This window comes from Leuresthes tenuis, unplaced genomic scaffold (genome assembly GCF_036924035.1).
Source record: "Leuresthes tenuis unplaced genomic scaffold, fLeuTen1.0.hap1 SCAF_10, whole genome shotgun sequence".
NCBI classification, from domain to species: Eukaryota; Metazoa; Chordata; class Actinopteri; order Atheriniformes; family Atherinopsidae; genus Leuresthes; species Leuresthes tenuis.
The window spans coordinates 30,219,073-30,241,101 of NW_027325364.1; the positions used below are offsets into that span (position 1 = coordinate 30,219,073).

Genomic DNA, 22,029 nt, shown 5'->3' on the forward strand with positions numbered 1-22,029 from the left:
ATTAGTACTCCAAAGCATGTTCACAGTGCAGTGTTAAACTTAGCAATTTGAAACATCTATTATCATATTCAGTTTTCAAACGAGTTGGACATCGTGTAAAAAAAAATTACCAGCATGCACTTACAGGTTAAGCAATCCTTCCAACTGCTCTGCAGTTGTAGGTAAATGATTACCTTTAGTCAAAATTCCACATCAACACAAAGTTTACCAGGCAGGCACCATCTTGTCTGCTAACATTAGTCAACGAATAAACTGATTTCCAATACTTACCTATCTTTAGCAAAAGTGCATAATACCCCGAGCAAGTTGGTATCTGTATGCCACTGACCTAGGTCAGCAACAAATTGCAGAAAAATCTCTAAGCTATTACACAACACTGCCCCTGGTAAAACTGAAAAGCCCCTGTAGGGTGGTCACCATCTGAGTCCCAGAGCCAGAGAAAAGTAACAGACCATAAATTTGACAATTGTGGGTGAGTCTATGGCCTTGTGGTAGAATGGTGACCTGTCCAGAGTGAACTTTGCCTCCTGCCCTGTGACAGCTGGGATAGGTCCAAATAAGCCTCTGAAAACCCTGCAAGAGCTGCCACTCTGAAAAAGCAGTGAACTCAAACAACATATATCACAGACAAATTCTATTAATCCTCAAGGGTCTTTAGACTGCATCTCTGGGACAAAACCTGGGACAAAACCTTCTATCTTATACTATCCTGCTGCCACAGATTATGTTAACTGATCTTCTGTGACTGTAGAATCACTCTCATGAATAACTTGATTTGGAACTGTAATGATGCAACATCACACCAAACCCTTGGCCAGAATCACTATTTCATCATATTTTCTAGCTAGTTTTATTTGCTTTCACAAATGCAATGCTGACTATCAACATTCCAGTCATACAATTCTAACACCTCAAAAGTAATTTTAATGTACAATACTATATATAGTTATCAACAAATGTATTCATCCTAGGAGAGTCTAAGTAATATTACAACTTCATCTATCTTGGCAGTTTTATTCATTAATTAGAGTCACATTATATTGTGAGAACATTATTTACAGAATTTGATCTATTCCATTTATAGCTGATGAGGTGGGCTGTAAAGAAACAGGAAATTGGGAGAGAGAGTAAAAAAGGTTTGTTATACAACCAGCAAACTGTCTCAAGAGTTACTCAACAGCAATGCAACCCACTCCATCCGTAGTGATTCAAGAACTATAAACAGAAGACAGAAGAGAAGAATTATGGTCAGTCTTTCCCATCCCTTTTTTTTTATGGCAGATGGCTGGCTGGATGCAGGGGGAGGATTAACCAGGTCTGGTTAATCTCTGTCTTATCAGAGAGCAGCAGGTTGAAACTCCGGAGCAAAAAGAGACACGTCGCCACCTCCCTTATGAGTCATATTTTTGTCCCCTGCTCTATTACTGAGACATACATACACAAAAAAATACATGTATATTGAACTAACTCATACATACAGATAGTTCTACACCTGCATCAATAAAACTTACATTGAAATAGAGCCACTGTCTATGCATATTGAAGGCCACTATGGTGGAAAGAATGGACAGATGCAGTTCCCCTGTCAAATGTCATACTAAACCAGGTCACAGCAGTAGATGTGGCACTTTTACTTTGATCAGCCAAGAATTTCTAATGAGTCACAGGGGCATTTTTCAACTTTATGCATTACATTCACACATAAAAGGTGATATAAGGTAGCCAAACATATTTTCTTTGTCTAGATTTGCTTGTAAAATGAGACCAGATGATCTTTATAAACAAAATATTAGCAATGTCATATTAAGATGTGTATACAATATATAAGTTATACATACTAAACTGATCCATTTGTGAGGCTCCAACACACTTCTATCATAGTTGATCATTTGACATAAAATAAGACTGGAATTTGAGGAAAATGAGGGACGAGTTTAACTGTCTGGCCCTCTTTACTAACTTCCTTCTGTTAAGATGGTTACATCTGGTTTAGACAGGCATCTTGGCTTTTCCAATCACAAAAAGGAATCTCTAAGTGAGCCACTTTACACCTGGGTTAAAATCTGATCCACATGCGTCTTGAGTGATCACTTATGATTCAATGTCATTTCCCATGTCTCCATGCAAATAAACACAAAGCCTTCATCATACAGTCAGCTGTGGGCTACAAACAGGACATTAGTAGCAGCTCTCGTAATGTTTCTGCAGATTGCATTCATCATAGAGTCTGACAATAACAAAGTAGTACATTGACCTGAGTCATAGCAGATTCAGACAAACATTTTCGCAAAGATTTATAATGTAATAGACCTGATATGAAAGAGAAGCAAAATGAGCATAAAATGAAGATATACATAAACTGATTTCATGATCAAACTGAAGCTTTCTGAGCACCTTCAGTTTTCATTCTACAGTCTCTGTGCAGAAACATGGAGAAAGAAAAAACACCCTTCTCTTTATAAAATGTAACTCCACCGCCTGCAAAACATTTGTGGGCTTTGTGCACTTTGTGATGTGCTCCGACATATTTCTCCATAGTGCCAGCACTCCATGTCAATTTTAACTTTGTTTTTTTTAAATTTTATTACTACAACTCAGCTGTAAATGTCCAACGTAAGAAGTTAATGCCAACACCTAGGAGCTACAAGACGTAATGGAAGTGTTCACAGCTGTTATGGTCACTTTCACTGTAACAAAAGTAGAGTGAGAGCTTTTCTGTGAATTATGAATTCATTGAGTTTGGACCTTCACCATGGTCTAGGAAGAATTTGAGTTTACACTGTCATAAGAATGTGGCCACATGTGTTCCAGACTACTACAGAATATAGTATGAATAATAAAACTTAATTGCACCTTCATGCAATTGTGAGTGCGTTGAATGCTATTCAGTTGTGACAGCCTGTTAATCTCCTGCCCATACCTGCAAAATCATAAAAAAACAGAAGCAACTTGTATTGTGCTTTAATCAAATTTAGCTGTACATACACACACATTCTAAGCCCCAGTTAGACAAGCTAATCTCAGTCAAATGTTATTTATTAAAAACTTTCACACGGGAGCTTAATTTACCTTTTTCTTTCCAAAACAGCAGATCCACTGACACCAAATTAACAGTAAATGGAACTGTAAACTGCATACAATTAATATTAAAGTCTCCTTTATGTTAGCTCTCAGCTCAGTGATTATTATCTTAGGGATAATTCATAGGTTCCCACTGACTCGAAGGGGCTTAAAGTGTGAGCGTGAGGCCCAGTTGCAGTAAGCTCTTGCTTAATGCAGTGGACCTCTCAGCTGGACGAATTGCAGCTGTCTATTGCTGTAAGTGCCTTGCATGCCTGTATGTGTGTTTATGGTTAAGAGAGAAAATATGTGTGTATCAAAGAGAAAAGAATGTTCAGGCCATTTATCTCTTTTAATGTTCGTAACAGACACACACATACTTGTCCCTGACTTATGAGTGTGCACGTGTGTGTATGTGTGACTATGTGCAATAGCTTGAGCTTGGTGGGATCTGGGGGCCTGGGAACAGTGTGGAAATCACATTGGGTTTCCTCTGGCTCATCTCAGAGTCATGGGAAACAACACTGACTAAAAACAACAGGACTTATGCACTGCAGATTGACCACCTGACATTTCATTGTTTAAAGGGGACACTGCACACCACCTTTTATGAGGGAGAGGACAATGATCTTTATACAGTTCTACAGCTTTAAATTATTTTCTGCAACTTGTAAGCTGATAAATAGAATCATTCACAATAGATATGACAAATTTATCATTATCTAGACAGCATTAGGTCTCTCCCACTGAGTATTTATCATTTCACATAACCACATCATTTTCAGAATCTCTGAGCTTTTAAGGTGACAGTTGTTTTGGCACAACTATATGAACATCTGCTTAACTAAATAAAGCAAAACATGACAAACAACACCATTTTTAAACTTTTCTTAATGTGTCATGATGTTCTTCGTAGCACCTTATGTAAGTCTAAACATGAATGGTTCAAATGCGGAAAGAACACTGGTACCAACTCAAATGAGACGTAACCCCCAAAGGTTATCAGTTAAGCCTGAAGTGCTTTCTGGTGTAATTTTCAAGTCAGATAGAAAACAGATTTTTTTTTTTGAGCAAACCTTTGGTGTCTTCTTCTTGGCTAACAGGGTAAACTCTGTGTTTCAAACTGCACACTCAAACCTGTAAAAAAAGGAAAAATATTCAAACAGGTAAACAAGTCTAAGAGCTTACAGCTATGCTCAGAAATCTTTGGCATATTAATACTGAGTGCATCATATCAATAGGCCATCACGTGGAAGTTACAAAGAGAAACCTTGCTGACTTTGATCCTTCTGCAGGCCTGACACAATACATGTAAAGGGGGTGTAAATGTCAGAGGCTGTTTCCACCTGGTTGTAAAATCTTCTCTGTGAGACAGTTTATACATGATATAATGATGTGCTTCCACATAGGTAGTGAGTGACCACTTTTGATCAGAGGTGCAATAGTTCTCAAACTATCTCAGCTTAACATGCTAACAATACTAATAAGCACTGAACACAAACTGTAGGGAGTGGGGGTTGGGGTTGTGTTGTGAAGGTTATCCATTCACTGAGACATTTATATAACGATGTGTGTTTCGGGCTGAAAACCTAAGTGTCCAACATACAGTATAAAGCTTATGCGCAAGTTCATTCAGGAAGATCCATTTTCCTCTCTTCTGGCCTTAATTTCTGGTGTTTGGGTTTTTCCTCCTGCTGCACTTTGTCACTTCTGTTTTCCCATGCTCTCAAACTCACCTCATTCTAAATTCTGTCGTAATGACTTTGGTCTAATAGTCTTTTTGGCTACAAGATTTTGTGCCAATCAGTATGATTCTAATTATTTAAAAATCTATTTTGTTCTGATATTTCCCTTCCAAGCGGATTTTCATGCAACCCATCTCCTCCTCATCTCAACCTCTTTCTGATATCATAGGAGCCTTATCAGAAGTCTCTGCTCATCTACCAACAGCATCTTAACTTCATGGGATGCTCCTATCTTATCCCCTTCCTTAATTCATGCCATCACCCTGCAAAGAAACGCATTGGAATCTAATCCCCAAACAAAAACGTTTCAAATACAAACTCTCATTGAATGAGAATGTGAATGTATAACTATCTACACTTATCAAATCAATAACTTTTCTTATATATTCTTTAATTAATCTATTGAAACACTTTTAGCATTTTATTCAGACAGCTGTAGACTAGCCCACACAAAAATCTAAACTTACACACCTGCAATCTTAACCTATTAAGTTTGTAATGTGATATGTACATATTTATACAGGATAACAGAAAAAAAACATTCTAACAGGCATAGCACAATGTTTTATTCTACTTTAAAGATTTAAAAGCCAATTAAGATTTAATGTCATGACCACATAGTGCATTGAGCATCAAATGGAAGAGAAATATTTAAAAAACTATAGTAGATTTATTCACTTAATTATAGTGCTTTTACTACATAAAAGAGTAATTTAATTATACCAAGCTATAGGATGTGCTATATATAGTATGAGTGGTTTGCCTCAGCTGCACTAATGTAAGCTGAAGTACTAAAGAATGTTCCTGTTGGGAACCGGGTGTCACGGCTATGAAATAGCCAATCCACACAAGGCGGGACCCAAAAGCAGACTGACACAGGGGGATATGGAAAGAGAAACTGGTTTATTAGTAGTAATGGTACAAGGTAGGTCCATAGAGAATCCAGTCCAGTGATATCTCTATCTAAGAGGAGAGGGGTAACAGTTAGTTTTAGTCCAAGGTGAATTCAAATGAGATATCTGTCGCTCAGTGAGGGCTTACTATGTTTCCAGGAGGGATCCAACGCAGGAGGGGTAAGGGAGTGATGCAGGCTGTGGGGTGGTTTGTCCGAGATAGCGGCAGGGTGAGCAGGCAGGTACAAAGTGAGGAGGCAGAATGGAATGCAGGTTTGTCAATCCAGACACAGAAATGGAGTCGGAGAAGATATCCAGAGATCTCGGGAGAAGCAAGGTTGCACTGGGAACACAGGTAGAGACAAAGTTAGACAAAGAAGGATTTCTATGAGCACTGAGGAACACTGGTCAGCCTGATTACCATAGAGACTGTGAGATAATCTGGCAAATACTGGAGCGCCTGCAGTTCCTTAAGAAGCCAGCTCTAAATGAGCACGGACGAGCAGCAGGTGTGCTGGCAGGAGCAGTCCAGAATCCGCCCGAGACTTCCTGGATACCTGCTCAGCCCCGCCTGGAACTCAGAACAAAACCAAAGCACCACAGGCAAGTCCAACCATGACACCTGGAGCAGGAGAAAGCATGAGGAAAGCTACCTTCCATGTTCTAGCTGCTGAGGTTCCTGTCCTTCCAATTCCCTGGGCTCTTTCATAACCCTCATAACACATAACCCTTCATAACACAACCCTCCTGACTCCTTTGACAACAGAGCATACTAGCCACAAACTCTGCAGGCAAACTGACAACTCTGATGTGTGCAATAGGGTGAGTGTTATTCTATTCTTAACAAATACAAAGTAGTTAGTAACCGCTCTCACAAACACAAATGTTTTAAGTCACTGTAAAATTACAGGGAAAAAAAGACAAAATAGCATCATTCAAATGTACGCAGCACAAAATGTTGCAAGATTAGCTCTCGGTTTATCCAGGAGGAGCAGCAGGAGCAACATGTTTGCAGAGGAGCAGCTGTTTCAGTTTCTCATGTGTCTACACAGGATGTATCCAGACACAAGGTTGAGTTGTAGGTCAGGATCAGCTATTACTTTTTGTTATATACAATGGCAAATTAAATAACTCATAAAAAAAAGACACCTTTGGATTTTGGAATGCTTTTAGACATTCAACAAAAAAGTGATTAGCTGGAAAAAATAATATAAGATTGGTCAACAGTAAAGAAAACAAGTTAGTTTAGTTGATGCCTGAATACTCCACCAGAGGGGTCTGGTTTTGGGTTATATTATGTAAGGGAGATTCACTACTGCAGTATTTGGAGTGATAAACAGCCTAATAATTTGTAATAATCCAACTTTTCTTTACCACCTTGCAATCAAACACAGAGGGACAAAAAAAGTAAAGATAAAATATCTATGATTTGTACCATGGATAACAGTCTGTTCATCAAAACACATTCCAACAACAATCCCCTCAACCCATTGATGCTTTCAAATCAGGAAGAATGATGTTCCTTGGTTTTGTGAGAGCTGGTTCAGCTCTGGGCAATTTTTATAGTCCCATGAGTGGAAACAGAACCACTTCACTCACAAACTTACTGTACGACGGTAGAAACCACAGACGGTCCTATGCTTGAGCATATTTCACACACCATTTGTGGCTAAAATAAAAACTAATGACCTCGTAGTTGGCCTGTCTGATAACCATATAAGGAATGCAACTTCTGGCTCAATAACAAAATCACTTTGGGGGGGGGGGGGGCTACAAGACATCTAAAAATAGAACTAAAGTTCCCTGATGGAGTCCAGCTTTTATTTTCAAGAGATCAGATTCAACAGCATTACATCATTTTACAGCCATTCAAGGAGGCCAATAGCACCTACAATTAGCAGTGAATCCTGTCAATTTTATCCTTTTCGGTTCTTGTAAAGATTACAGTTTGCTGTTTTTCAGTTTCTGAAAACCTTTGAGGAAGTTATAACTCCCCTGTGGAGACATATTGCTTCAGTCTGAGAGAGAGAGAGACATAAAGGAAATAAATGCACCAAGATACTGACAGGCACAGAGTCTGGAGAGCTCATGCATTCTTTGAACAAAATGTCACACCAGGGAAACCTCAGCCTTTCACGGGTGCCATGGCAACATGTTTCGTGCAAATTGTAACTTAGAAAGAAGCAGCAGAATCAGGTGTAAAAGCTACAGCACTGTATGAGTTGTAGAGAACAAACATTAAAAACTCTTTTCTGTATGCGTTTGAGAGTATGGGTTTGCATTCATACAAAATATGAAATACAGGAAATGTCAGTGGCTGTACCAAATGAGCAGTACGATTGTCTAATTCAATGGATTAACATTTCATCACGAATCTACTGCTGTTAAATTCATGAATATAAAACGATCAATAACCAAATAGCTCCGCGACTAACAGCTCCACATAAAAATCACACTATTCCACTATTCGAGTACTTTAACATACTTAGTAGCGTGCAGCTAGATTTAATTTTACTGTCATAAAGCTCGGCTGTTGGTCTCTGCATTTCCTTTTGAAAATTGTCAGTGTTCTATTCCTGCGACGTGGTCGCTTGTTTGCTGTGCTGTAGGACCGTGACAATCTTTGGTCATGGTTGCTCACATTATGGCTTGGAACAATGATCCCAACCATATGGAAATTAGTCTTATAAGTGGTGTACTTTATGAAAATGAATAACAAATCATTCACCACAAAGCAAATCAATACTGCCAACCTATGCTGCGGCTGCACACGGGTGGCTTGCTATTTACAGAAAGGTCTGGACTCCATATGGATCACTGTTTAGGACAAATATTTCACATTATTGTGGCAAAGGACATGACTCACAAATTCCATCTCTGAAACAATCTATATTGATGTTGCACAAAGTCTGAACAGTGAAATGTGAATTAAGGTTGAATTACAAAGCTTTGTGATTACTAGTGAAGAGCATTACCTCAATGGAGTTAAATAATGTCATACTCAACAGTAGCTGGTCCTGTACTATACAACAGATGTGGGCACACATTAAAAGTCTGTGGCTCCCCATGTAAACAAATCAGGCAAGTCTCATATGGTATACAGCAAGTAAAAAGGATTTTTCCAAAGCAAATCTAAAATCATAGGACTGAATATATAGTGGAATAGTGTTACAAACAACATAATGCACAGAGAGGCAAACAGAGAAAGAAGTAACAATATATTTCTAATCCCCTTGGACAACTTCCCAGGCAGTGTGGGTGTCTGGACGAGACACACTTGCTTGCTCATTCGCTCATCTGCTCAATAAAACTGGGCTGAGGCCGCAACAACATGTTGCCTTCCTTCCATATTTGCTGTGGTTACCTCCCACATGTAACCCCCTCCTCTTATTCTCTTTCTCTCATGCTCCCCTACTTGCAGCACAGCGGCTGTCATGGTTTGCAGCCCACTAATTACTGTTCCACCCATAAAACTGTCGCTCCAAGAATCTTTCATCCTTGTTGCTTTACTGCCCACTGGGAGGCAAACTGGAATATTATATTAAGAAAATGTGGGCCAAACGTGTGTGTGCGCGTTCACCTGTATGAGCCAGGAAGGTTGCTGAAAGGAAGGTTTGGCTAATTAAAGACAAGAAAATGAGATGTAGAATGATGCGATCATGACAGGTTTTCATTACTCGTATTACTCAACTCAACTCAACTGAGTTTCGTGTATTATTGAGTAAATTCTGACAGAATCTTAATAGCTTTATTAAATTTCTGGGGGCTTGTAGAAGATATTTAAAACTATTAATAAAGCTTATTATCCATCCTTGTCATTAAATCTACCTCCAAATACAAAATGGCTGTCTCTTAGAATAAAGGTGACACAGCATTGAGAGAAATCTATCAGAGAAAAAGATTCTCCTGAAGTTTGAAAGTTTGAAACTTAAAACTTAAAGGAGAAAAATCAGACTCAACAGCAGTGGTGAAACAAATACAAGGATTTCTGATTCATTCCGAACACATTATAGAATTATTAATTTGTGTATTTGAGATTTTAAATGCTGGAACTTCATGGAGAGTAAATAACTTCACATTTTACAATCAAGGGCTCATTCTTAACACTGTAAAGTAACTGTACAATCCCCCAGCCTTTAAAGACACCTTTATACCCAGTTCCCAGACACTTGTCTGTTAGGGAGAGGCATTTCAGCCACTACAGAGTTTTAAGGGGAAAGCCATGTGCTAATTCCCAGCATGCCAATGGACTCCTGAACAGCCAGTATGTGATGCCAAAGCCTGTCAGCGAAGCTTAGCAACTGCTCTCATCCAACAATTTTCCTGCTACCGATGCCATCCCTCTGACAATCTATCTGACCTCAATGCAGGGTTGTCACTGTCTAACTGGTGCTGTAATGTAGGGAGTAATGTGAGAAGTGTGTGTAAAAGATTTGTGGTGTGTCAAGTTTTTAGCACTTCAGATTAAAACTACATACTTGTCAGCAAGTGTTTGACCCTTGTTTTCCTTATAAGAAACCTATTCCTTTCACTGTGTGGTACTGTATTCTTTGTGTGGTTTCACTTACATGATTTTATGACATTTATGACATGTCATTTTCAGTTATATGCTTTGGCTTGGAGACCACATAAGAGTAAAAGTGAAATAAAGCAACTTTTGTACATATCTAATGCTAACTTTATCAAAAAAGAGGTGGATTGTTTCCTGCCTTGTAAGAGCAAAGTGTCATAACAATAAACAACTACCTGAGGCTAGTCTGATGATCAATTAGACTAGGACTAATGTGGAATTCAAATGAAAGTTTCTTTTAGTCAATTCTTGGTGAAATATTCAAGTTTATTGTGAAACCCAAAATCTACTGTGCTGCCTTTAAGTTTGAAGCCACAGACAAAGTAAGCAAAGGTTGACATTGAAATGCTATGGCTGCTGTTCTTTAAGCCCGAAAATCCTCTGATGAACCATGGTGTATTGGCAACTGGGGTCACCACTTACACGTGCAGGTATCAAATGGTGCGGGTGTTTAAATTAACACATGTAATGTCAAATGTCAGCGGGTATGTTTCTTTTAGTTAGTGTAAATATGAAAATTAAGTATTAAACAGGCACAGGATGAAATTTTTAAGGTTGATATTAATAAGCTCAGACACTGATTCTGCTCCCAATACTACAGTTTTAAAAAACACTTTTCCTATTTATTGTTCATAGACCATTTCTGTTTAGTTTCTACTCTGAGGGTGCGTTAAAACTTGACAGTTTACTTTGATTAAAGCAAACTCTAATTCAGTAGCTCTGTGCATTGTTTATTTAAGGAAGTGTGAACGCTGTCATCTGAACGTTGGTGCACAAACATGTGGGACATGATGATCTGCAAAGGTGGGTTTCAGTCTGCATTCAAATGAACTTCGGTGTAGTTTGAGTGAAATATGATTGCAGCACAGACCAAAAACATAAGAAACATACAGTACTTGATTTCAAACTCACGTTGTTCTTCGAAACATAAGAGGTATGTTGCTCTTTTCAGTTTAGTACAGGTGCTATAACCTCTGTTTCCATGCTGCATATCTTCATTTATATTTACTATAATATTTTGACTCCTTTATGCATTTCAATATTTTTGAGTGATATACACATATTGGCAACAACAAGCACATTTAGCCTGACACATAGTACTGCTTCCGTCAATAAAATCTAGAGACAGAAATGCTCAAAACATTGTTCTTGAGTAACACAAAACCTTACCCAGTAAAAAATACTGGTACTTGCTTTACTTTTTTTTTTTACTGTAAATGTGAGTGAAAGAGAGTTATTGCATATGATATAATAAAAGAATGCTGACTTTATCTATATTTGGTTTGATTTTCCTCTTCCAAATATTAAAGTATTGGATAAATAATCAGTAACAGTAAGACTAAGTAGTTTTCATAGACAGGATCTTGAGGTGTGAAGGAGAGAAGGTTGTCTTGTTTGGAAACATTAGGGTTGCTTTTCAGTTTTTTTCTTACGATGTATTTATGTTGGCTTCTTCAGGCCATAACTTTCAGCGTGCACTGGAGCAGTTTGCAGCTGAGTGCAAATCGGCCGGGATAAACATCAGCCCCTCTAAAGCCGAGGTCATGGTTCTCAAATGGATAAAGGTGAAATGTTCCCTTTGGGTCAAGGATGAGTCTCTGTCTCAAGTGAGGGAGTTTAAGTATGTTGAGATCTTGATCACGACTGATGGAAAGTTGAATAGAGTGATGGACAAAAGGAATAGAGCTTCGTCAGCAGTATTGGGGGCACTGTACCAGTTTGTTGTTGTTAAGAGGGAGCTGAGCTGAAAGGCAAAACTTTTGATTTACTGGTCCATCTTTGTTCCAACCCTCACTTACAGTCAAGAGATTTGGGTAGTGACCGAAAGAATGAGATCATGAATACAACCGGGTTAATTGAGTTTTCTTTAGAGAGTGGATGGGTTTAGCCTTAGAGATGAGGTGAGGAGCTGGACCATCTGACAGGAGCTCGGAGTAGAGCTGCTGCTCCTCTGAAAGGAGTCAGCTAAGGTGGTTCTGATTAGAATGCCTTCAGGTCACAGCCCTGTGGAGGTTTTTGGACTGGGAGGCCCTAAGGCAGATTCAGAACCCGCTGGAGAATTTATTTATTCCTTCTGGCCTGGGGAAAAAAAATGTAAAAAACTGTAAAAAATTACAGTTTGAGCCACTTAAAAAAATCTAGATTGTATTCTTTCCTTTTAGCCCAGTTTGGCTTTTCTTAAGTTTCTGAGAAACATGCACGTCTTTTTTTTACCAAATGCTTCATATAATTCAAAGGACAGTAGGGTTTTGGGTTGTTTTTTTCTTTATTGAAAACTTCTGCCACTTTGATCTCATATCTGACATGTGATACAGTACAACAACAGAACCCTGGTTTCTCTAAAGCTTAAAACTCTATTTCATGGTTTTTATTAGTGAATAGTGACCGTGGAATGAAGTCAAAAGTTGAAAATCTATGAGGTTAACCACTGTTCTGAGCTACAGATATTAAAAAAAAGTAATTACAACACTCAAACTTTTCATGTCTACATTTTAGCTGTTGCATGTGGTATCCATGCACATCTTTCACAATAAAAGCGATGCAGCGACCAGGAGGGTTGCTAATTTCCTATGTGAGGTCATTTTGGGAAAACTATTCATCAACTAATTCTAATTTGTGTCTAACCAATTCTTGGCAGTATTTGAGATGACTAACAAACACCCTGAGGAGTTTATACGTTTTTTTCATTGCATTCATTTTTCACAAAAATTTGGTATTGATGATGGGAAAGTCATACCAGTCTTCTCTAGCACATCCCAAACATTTTTCACTGGGTGAAGGTCTGGACTCTACCATGGCCTATCCATGTGTGAAAATGATGTCACGTGTTCTCCGAAGCACTCTTTAAAAATCTGAGCCCAAAGAATTCTGACCTTGACATCTTAGAATATGCATAAACCATTTGACAAGAAAAAGAAAAGGACATTCAGTATATTTGGATAGTTGACTGAACTCATTTCTTGGGTGCAGGACACACCTGACCAGAAGCAATCCCAGATCATTTGTTTTCAGGTGGCGACTTCTTTTTATGGCTAGACAGTACATGTCAAGTGTATATCAAGTCTGATTTTCATACACTGTTTTGGAGCATCTATTTTGATTAATAATTGTTTTATTAACAAATTCTCAAATATAATGAATCAGTTCTTTTCTTTTTCATGTCTTATTGTAAATCTATTATTTTTCCAAATTGGACAGCTGATTAAACATGATTATGAGTACGGTATTAGTTGTAAATATTCTGTAAATGACACAGAAAATGTGTCACCACTCTTACATTGCTCTCATTACATTATGTTTAAGCTGTCAGTTGGATATTTTAGAAAGGAGAAACTGTAAAATGCAGATGACAAGCAGACATAACTCAGCTGAACAAGCAAGGAAACTTTTGTCAGACACTCGCAGTGATCAATGAATTCTAACAAAACAAAGTTGTCAGACAAGCAGAAATACAGAGATACACACACACACACGCGCACACACAGTTGAGTTATAAGAACCAGCTGGTGTGTACAGCTGACATGACTGAGCCACAGAGCAAAGTTGTTTTCCAAGTATTGCAACAGAAGGGTGCGGTAAAGGATGAAGCACTGATCGAAAGCTAATGTATGACGATCTAAGTGTGTAACTGTAACATCTGCAAAGATGAACCACATGGATTGAAATAGGAGCTATTCTATTCTATTTTCTAGACATGGTAGAACTATCAAGAAGCTTAGCTCAACAGTTCAAACTATTCAAAACAGTTCAAACAATTGTGTGTGACAGCTGCAGCCTGTAGAGTGCTATGTCATCAAGACAAGCAGACTGGTTATTACTTATACTATCAGTAAATAGTTTCTCTCCATTTTCAAAAAATCCCTGAATAAATGTTTTGGAGATGCAGCTCTGCCTTCTACCAACATTCTATACAGTGATACATTGAAAAAGAGACGATCAAAAGGGAAGGAGTTGTGAAAGAGCTTGTATATCAGAGAGTGTGCATCTAAAATGAAGAAGGGCCACAGACTGCAACTAGCTTACTCAAATCTGCCATCACATTTATTTTCTTCCAATCGTATGATACATCACATCTGACAGATTGGAAGCCATGATGACTCACAGGTCACAGAATGGCATCGGACCAATCACAAGGCCGAGTGTCAGCAATCACTCATCTGCGAACTATGAGCCCGAAGCTCACTCATGACACATTCTATGCAAATTCCCACACACATTATATGCTTGCTTCCACTAAGTCCAGGAGCAAATATGCACCAGAGAGATTTTGTGTGTGAACGTGAGCTTAATTCAGCCCCCAAAATATCATCTGCCACTACACCAATCTTGACACAGTATGTTAAATCCTGTAGCTTTCTGTGTAACCGTGTACAATTTTAGAAAAACCCTCTCACTCGAATGGGTTGGACTAAGCAGCATTGATTTAGACCTTCAGTGAGGTAGTTTAAAAACTTCACTATATGTAAAGATGTGTGAAAAATAAAGTACATGTTTTTTAATATGATGTTTTATGAATCAGGACACAAAACATAAAAATCCCCTGGCCTCAGTTAGCATGTTAAATATTAAAATTCACGATAGCACTAGAAGAATAGACTGAACAAGTGTGCTTTGTTTGAAAGGGTTGACAAAAGAAAGCATCTTAACACAGCACAAGATCTCTGGAAGAATGTCCTTTAGACATATGAAACCAAAGAGGTTTGGTCATAAAGCCCAGCAACATGTTTGGCAACAACAAACTCAGTATATGAGCACTAACAACTCATATTGACTGTAAAGCAGTGTGAGTAGGTGGAAGGGTGATCATTTGGGCTTGTTTCGCAGGCCACACAATCTGGGCACCTTGCAGTTAGCATCAACCATGAATTCCTCTGTGTACTAAGGTATCCTAAAACATTTTACAAGAAGGAGTCCTCTTGTGATGGCATCTGCTCAAGCTTGGCAGAAACAGTGTCATGCAAAGGATAATGATCCCCAACATACCAGCAAATCTACAAGAGAATGGCAGAAAATGAGAAAAAAGGCAATGAGTTGAAATGTCCCAAAGTCCAGACTCAAACCTCATTAAAATGCTGTGCCAGGGCCTTGGGAGAGCTGTGCATAAACAAACTGAGTGGTCCAAAATTCCTCAACAAATGTTTGTGAGAATGATAACTGTATACAGAAAATAATTACATTTGGCTCCTGTTGCCAAAGATGGTTCTACACGCTACAAAATTCTATTAGTTTTTCACACACTGCTTCAGCATTTTTGCTCAGTTTTTGTTCAATTAAAATTGACACGGTGTAATATGTCATGTGGTGTTTTTTTCATTCAGGTTGTAATTACTTCGTTTCAATACCTGGTGAGGACCAGGTGATTGTTCAAAATTTTCTATCTTGATGTGTAAAACCATATAATTGAAAGAGGGTGTAGAAAATAGATGGATGGACCTCAGCACCTCTACAGGGCAAATGACACCATGTATCAAATGTATATTGTTGGTTATCCTTCTGGGCTTATAGCTAACATTAACAAACATTTTAGCCATTTATGAAGTTTTCAAACTATCAATAGACCCCTTAATAAATTTAGGTGTACATTTAAGAAGTATACCTTATCATTTAGTGATGTCTACCAAATCCAGTCAGGTAGCACTCTAATAATTACTTATTTACTAGTAACCATTTAAACTTAATTATTAAAACAATGCTAAGAAAAAGACCTTAAAGGGTTAAAGCTGGAATCTATTCATTTTTCAGAATTGCCATTTTCTTCACTGGGTATATACCAGATAAGACATGTAAAAATATGTCTCTCTTCACCACTGACACTACAGAGCAACAAGAAGGTTGACGAGAGAAAACACAAGCTGTGCACAAATATATATGTTCTACTACTGATGCTGCTTAAGATTACTTTAGGAAAGCCTGGCCTGGATCTAGTAACATCAGTCATAGTTTTTGTAAGAGGACTTCTTTTCCAACATTAGTTTGGGTTTGCTGCCATCTTTGGGAGTTACTGCTGCCAGAAATGCACATATGGAGAATAGGTGAAAAGGAGCTTAATAAAGCACTTGAAACTAATTAGTATGAACTAGGGGTGCAATGGTACAGGTAACCCACGGTACGGTCCGTTCCTCGGTTTTCGGGCCTCAGCTTTAGGGCCACGGTTTCGGTACGTGTTTTGTGCATAAAGAGAACAATCCCCCCCCCCCCCCAAATTCTCTCTTTATTTTGCTTGTCAGCAAAAACTGTAAACATACCAGTATCACTGGTGTACTGAATAATATAACACTTTTTCCACATCCGTGTGCGAGCTGCATTTTGAACCCGCCTCCAGTTACAACAGTGTGACTGACAGGGGGTGCGTGGGTGGAGGCACAGCAGTGATTGGACATTAACACGTGTCTTGTGGAGGGGGCTTTTCACCTGCCTGGACAGGCACACACAGTGGCCTGTAAAGCATCAGCGCAAAATTAATTGCAAAACCGAAAACCCACGGTCCATAAGGGTGTACTGTCCCGTGCATAGCGGACCGATCGGTTCAATATTTTACAGAGTACTGTTGCATCCCTAGTATGAACTACTCTGCTAGCCTAGCAAACACTGAATCCATACAAGATCACCTACGGATGGATAGATTGAGGGGCTGAAGCATAAAAGGTATCTCCTGAAGGCCATGGGCAGCACATCATGTCCTCTTGTTCAAGCTATCACTGCTGTTTCTGTTGGAAACATGAAGCTGACAGCTGATACCACTCAGGTATTGAGCTGAGAAGAGACCCAGGAGAAAAACAGCATGGCTCTGTATACTAACTAGTAGTTGTGATATTTGGCTGTATGTATTTGGCTTGAGATGTAAAATGATCATGCTCACCAGGCTGACATGTTAAATGACAAAATTAATTAATTAATAAAAATTCCTGCCTGTAATTTGATGCGCTCACATTTCTCGGGAGCAGGGGAGCCTCAGTGAGTTGTAGGATAGTGATGTCCTTGGTTTCAATAAGGAATGCAAACAATCCAGGCTATCCATCCTGGGAAAACTGAAGGACAAATGTAGACACTGTTTCCCACAGTGTCCATGTTTGATAAGGAAAATGAGCCAGAAAAAAACAACCAACCAACTCACAAGTGATGCTATGCTGTCAGCCCAGGCTGCATTCCTATTCTTCTGTTACATCATTACAAGGAACATGTCTACTGACTATTTGTAATTGTTTTTGTTTATTGTGGTGAAACATTCAAGTATTTGTCATTCTTTAATACACCTACTCAACCAACCCAACCGACATTCAACGCAGCAAGCTTCTATCCTTGAGCTGACCATGCAAACTCCATCATAACACCTATGCTTTCTTTGATTAATTGCAGTGATTGCCGTTAGTAATTGCAAGTTGTAATTGTGCCAAAGTGTTCAAAGCCTCCAGAGGGATTGTAATCAAATCCCTGAAATGCCACAGTTGGATCTGTGGAACAGTTGTCTTTTTCCTTTCTTTGAGCTCCTTCAGACCATCAAAACTTTTACCTTTCTTCCCTTTCTAACCACAATCTCAATTCTTGAGTCACGACCCAAAGATCATGATGTGTGGGAGGGATCCAGAGAGTAAACTGAGAGCATCACCTTACTGTGAGTGTGTGAACAGGAAGGCTGTACTGCTATACCGCGACAGTTCCAGACCAGCAAATACATGTGTCGAGAACAGCAACGCTGTTACGTTAACACTTATATCTGTCAGAGCCATTAATGTGTAGAATCAAGTGTAACTGGTCCAGGTACAACAGTTGTACAAAATGTACAAATGATGTACAAAATCACATGATACATGGATTAGAGTGCAGAGTTTCAACAGGCACAGAAGTTGCATGCTTCTCTTCAGGGTATATGCTGCCCTGCAAGCAGTGGATGAAAATGCTTCTGCACACCTGAGAATTTCAGTTAAAAAGACTGCTTGAAACTATCCAGACTAATAACGGGCTGAAGGGTGCTGCACAGTGTCCTATACCGCTAACACTAAACACCACTGAGTTCAACCTGCATGTTTTTTGACTGTGGCAGGAAACAGTTTGAAGCCCATGCTCTGAGCACAGTGTCAGCCACTGGTTTTATACAAGCATGGTGTGTAAATGTAGGTGTGTGCTAACAAAAAACAATGGGATGTAGTATAAGCATTACAAAATGTAAAATTTCAGCTCAAATGTTGATACATTCAGTGCAAACAAATCAATCACTGGATGAAGCCTAAAAAGCAATATGTGCAGCAATTATGTTTACTAAAAAATAAGTCTGATCACTAGCATCTCTTAACTACACCAACCAGCTCAAACCAATTCTGTCCTAGTAGCTCTGATACTCACCAGATGGGAAGCGTGGACACCTGCTGCTCAGGTGAACGTTTTCAGAACCCTGAAACACTCCTTCCAAGGAGTGAGTTTATGCTGTCCTCTCTTCTCCACCAGGGACTTTATGTTAAAACCTGACAGCACCTGGAGATAGATGTTCAGACACTTAGTTTTAAAATTCATTTCTATGCCACTACCTTGTGTGTAAATGCTAAATGCATCTCAACAAACAAATGTGCAATAATAATGATGAATGAATAAATAATTAAAGCAATAGCGCATTCAGTCTAAAGACTCTCTTGTGCTCTAATTCGTGAGAAAACCTCTCAGATTTGACTGCTGGCTAGTTGTGTTTTAGTAAATGATATGTTATTTAATTATGATATATTATGTTGGTGCTTTCTCTAAATTGATCAAGCATAATTGTGCATTTTGGTAATTTCTGCTGTCTCTCTGCAGTCTCCTGGTTCAACCATGCATCTGTTACACAATTCATTCAGGCCGATGTTAATAAGTAGAGCTGTGATGTCTAACAAGAAGCAATGCCATCTGACAAATACGCAGTGGAGTCTTCCAGTGTACCTTTAGTCAGCTGACCCCTAAGTTATTTCTGTCTTTTCCACAAGCAGCATATTCAAACAGTTTGAAAATTTGAAAAATGTTCAAGATTTTGACATTTCCCAGCAAGCTGAGGACTGACTTAATCACACCAGATTTACTTCTTCTAATAATAACGAGACGATAATAAATAAGAGGCTTTTACTTTATAAATGCTCTGCAGAAAAGAGGCGTGATTGTGTGTGATTATTTGTAATCAGTAAATTTTTTATGTCATGTGTGCGTTCTCAACTCGCTCAGTTCAGCCGAAGTCTTTCCGAACTTTTCCAAACACGAGCACAAGTTTTCGTTTACATATTCACAACAATCGGAGCACAACACCTGTTGTCAGCTTAATGTGACCGATGCCATAACAATGGAACGAAAGGCGGTTTCTAAAACCTCAAGCATCAAGTCCAATTAGCTTAGCAAGCTAAAGTGCTACAGTTTGCTGTTGTGTATCGCGAAGCCTCAAAACGGTTTTTAGCTGACCAAACATATAGAACTGAAAAAGGTAGAAACAATGATCTAGTCTAGTTCTCTTTTTGTTTGTTTTAACGTTAGCATGTCATGTTCGAGGGTTGTTTATATCGGACTGCTTTCATTTTCAAATAAGTGAGGAGGATTCATTCACTTAATTTTTGTGGACACTGATTTATCTCAACATAACGCAACAGCAAATTTAACACGTAAGTGACAGCTAGTCTTAAACAAGTAACTCACCCCGCCAAGAGTAAAAATGACCTTCTTCACGTGCCGGTGGCTCAGTACATTGCAGAATAACACACATATGCACGCAGCTCCACATGTGTCAAAAAGTGTCACTGTGTTTGGAGTTTTAGCCAGTGTACCAAAAAATGTCCTGCATGTGAGGAAATCTGGCTCGTCTTCCGGTCTGAACCGTTGCATTTGCCAGAATAAACGATCTCAAAAAACACGCATACGCTTTCGGGATATACATTTTATACACAGATTGAACAAAGGGTTATTTTGAATTAATTTTATACCAGTCAAAATCGAGGTTTTATTTTTGTAGATTGTGTATAAGCCACATCTATGGCCATTTGTAGTATCCAGAAAAAGAGCAAAGTGAGACCTCTGTTGTTATCTTGCTCTCTAAACCATAGCTGAAAAAGTTTTTTCTGTCAGTCTACGGCTTCATCGTCTTCGGACATTGGTGCCATCTAGTGGACAACTAAAGAAAATGGGTAATTCCCTCAAATATAGGCTATAAATATATATTGGCTTTTACTTGACTTTTAATCGCATTGCAATTCCCGACCGAAAGCGCAGACGAGAGAATTATAGCAATTTGACATTTAATAACTGAATGTGTATTTAGAGCGGTAGGGTATTTATTAAATGCTGACACGTTTTTTTCATTTGTTTTAACATTGCTGTGCTGGTGTAGCCTAACCATCTGTTCACAAATATAATTTTCTGGCGAAGATTTCCCAGTCAAATCTGGGAAGGTAGGGTATTTATTAAATGCTGACACGTTTTTTTTTCATTTGTTTTAACATTGCTGTGCTGGTGTAGCCTAACCATCTGTGAACAGATGGTGAACAGACAGTGCCAGTCCAGAGGCACTGTCCCCGATGTCCACGCGATGCTGCAGAGGCGTGTCAGCCAAGACAGCCCTACAACATCGAGAGCCTTGAGAAACTCAGGACGGACCTCATCCACCCCCGGGTCCTTGCCACCGAGGAGCTTTTTGACCACTTCGGCAACCTCAGCCCCAGAAATGGGAGGCCCCGTCTCCGAGCTCTCGAGGCCGTCCGGAAATCGTTCTCCATGGTCTCACCGAACTCCTCCCAGGCCCGAGTTTTTGCCTCAGCAACCGCCGAAGCCACAGCCCGTCCACTGGTGTCCACCAGCAGGTTCGAGGGTTGCCGCCATGACAGGCACCGACCACCTTATGGCCACAACTCCGATCAGCCGCCTCGGCAATGGAGTCACGGAACATGGCCCATTCGGACTCAATGTCCCCCACCTCCCCCGGGATATGGTTGAAGCTCTGCCGGAGGTGGGAGTTAAATCTCCTTCTGACGGGGGATTCTGACAAACGCTCCCAGCAGACCCTCACAATACGTTATGGCCTGCCAGGTCTGATCGGCATCCTCCCCCACCTCCCAATCACACCCCTCTAGGTCTCACTGTCATTGCCCACGTGAGCATTGAAGTCCCCTAGCAGAACGACGGAGTCTCCGGTAGGAGCATTCTCCAGTGCCTCCCCCAGAGACTCCAAAAAGGGTGGGTACTCTGAACTGCTGTTTGGCGCATAGGCACAAACAACAGTCAGGACCCGTCCCCCCACCCGAAGGCGGAGGGAGGCTACCCTCTCGTTCACTGGGGTAAACCACAATGTACTGGCACACAGCCGGGGGGCAATAAGTATGCCAACACCTGCTCTGCGCCTCTCACCACGGGCAACTCCAGAGTGGAAGAGAGTCCAACCCCTCTCAAGAGGACTGGTTCCAGAGCCCAAGCCGTGCGTCGAGGTGAGTCCGACTATATCTAGCCGGAACCGCTCAGCCTCGCGCACCAGCTCCGGCTCCTTCCCCAACAAAGAGGTGACATTCCACGTCCCAAGAGCTAGCTTCAGTAGTCGAGGATCAGACCGCCAAGGCCTCCGCCTTCGGCTGCTACCCAGCTCACATGGCACCCGACCCCCTTGGCCCCTCCCACGGGTGGTGAGCCCGTCGGAAGGGGGACCCACGTCATGATTTCGGGCTAAGCCCGACCGAGCCCCATGGGCACAGGCCCGGCCACCAGGCGCTCGCTGCCGGGCCCCACCCCTGGGCCTGGCTCCTGGGGGAGGCCCCGGTGTCCCATATCC

General features: G+C 40.0%; 1 protein-coding gene across 2 annotated transcripts in view; it reads right to left on the reverse strand.

Annotated features, from left to right (window-relative positions):
• The window catches only part of ncalda (neurocalcin delta a), a 63,881-nt gene extending 43,828 nt beyond the window's left edge, over positions 1-20,053 (reverse strand). The window contains exons 1-4 of one of the 2 annotated variants that reach the window (XM_072394930.1): positions 19,914-20,053; positions 18,609-18,727; positions 5,847-6,041; positions 4,137-4,197 (exon numbers count right to left, since the gene is read on the reverse strand). The gene's annotated coding sequence lies outside the window, so the exon portion shown is untranslated. The remainder of the gene's footprint in view (positions 1-4,136; positions 4,198-5,846; positions 6,042-18,608; positions 18,728-19,913) is intronic. The other variant, XM_072394928.1, reaches the window with a different exon arrangement.
• Between the last annotated feature and the right edge of the window lie 1,976 nt (positions 20,054-22,029).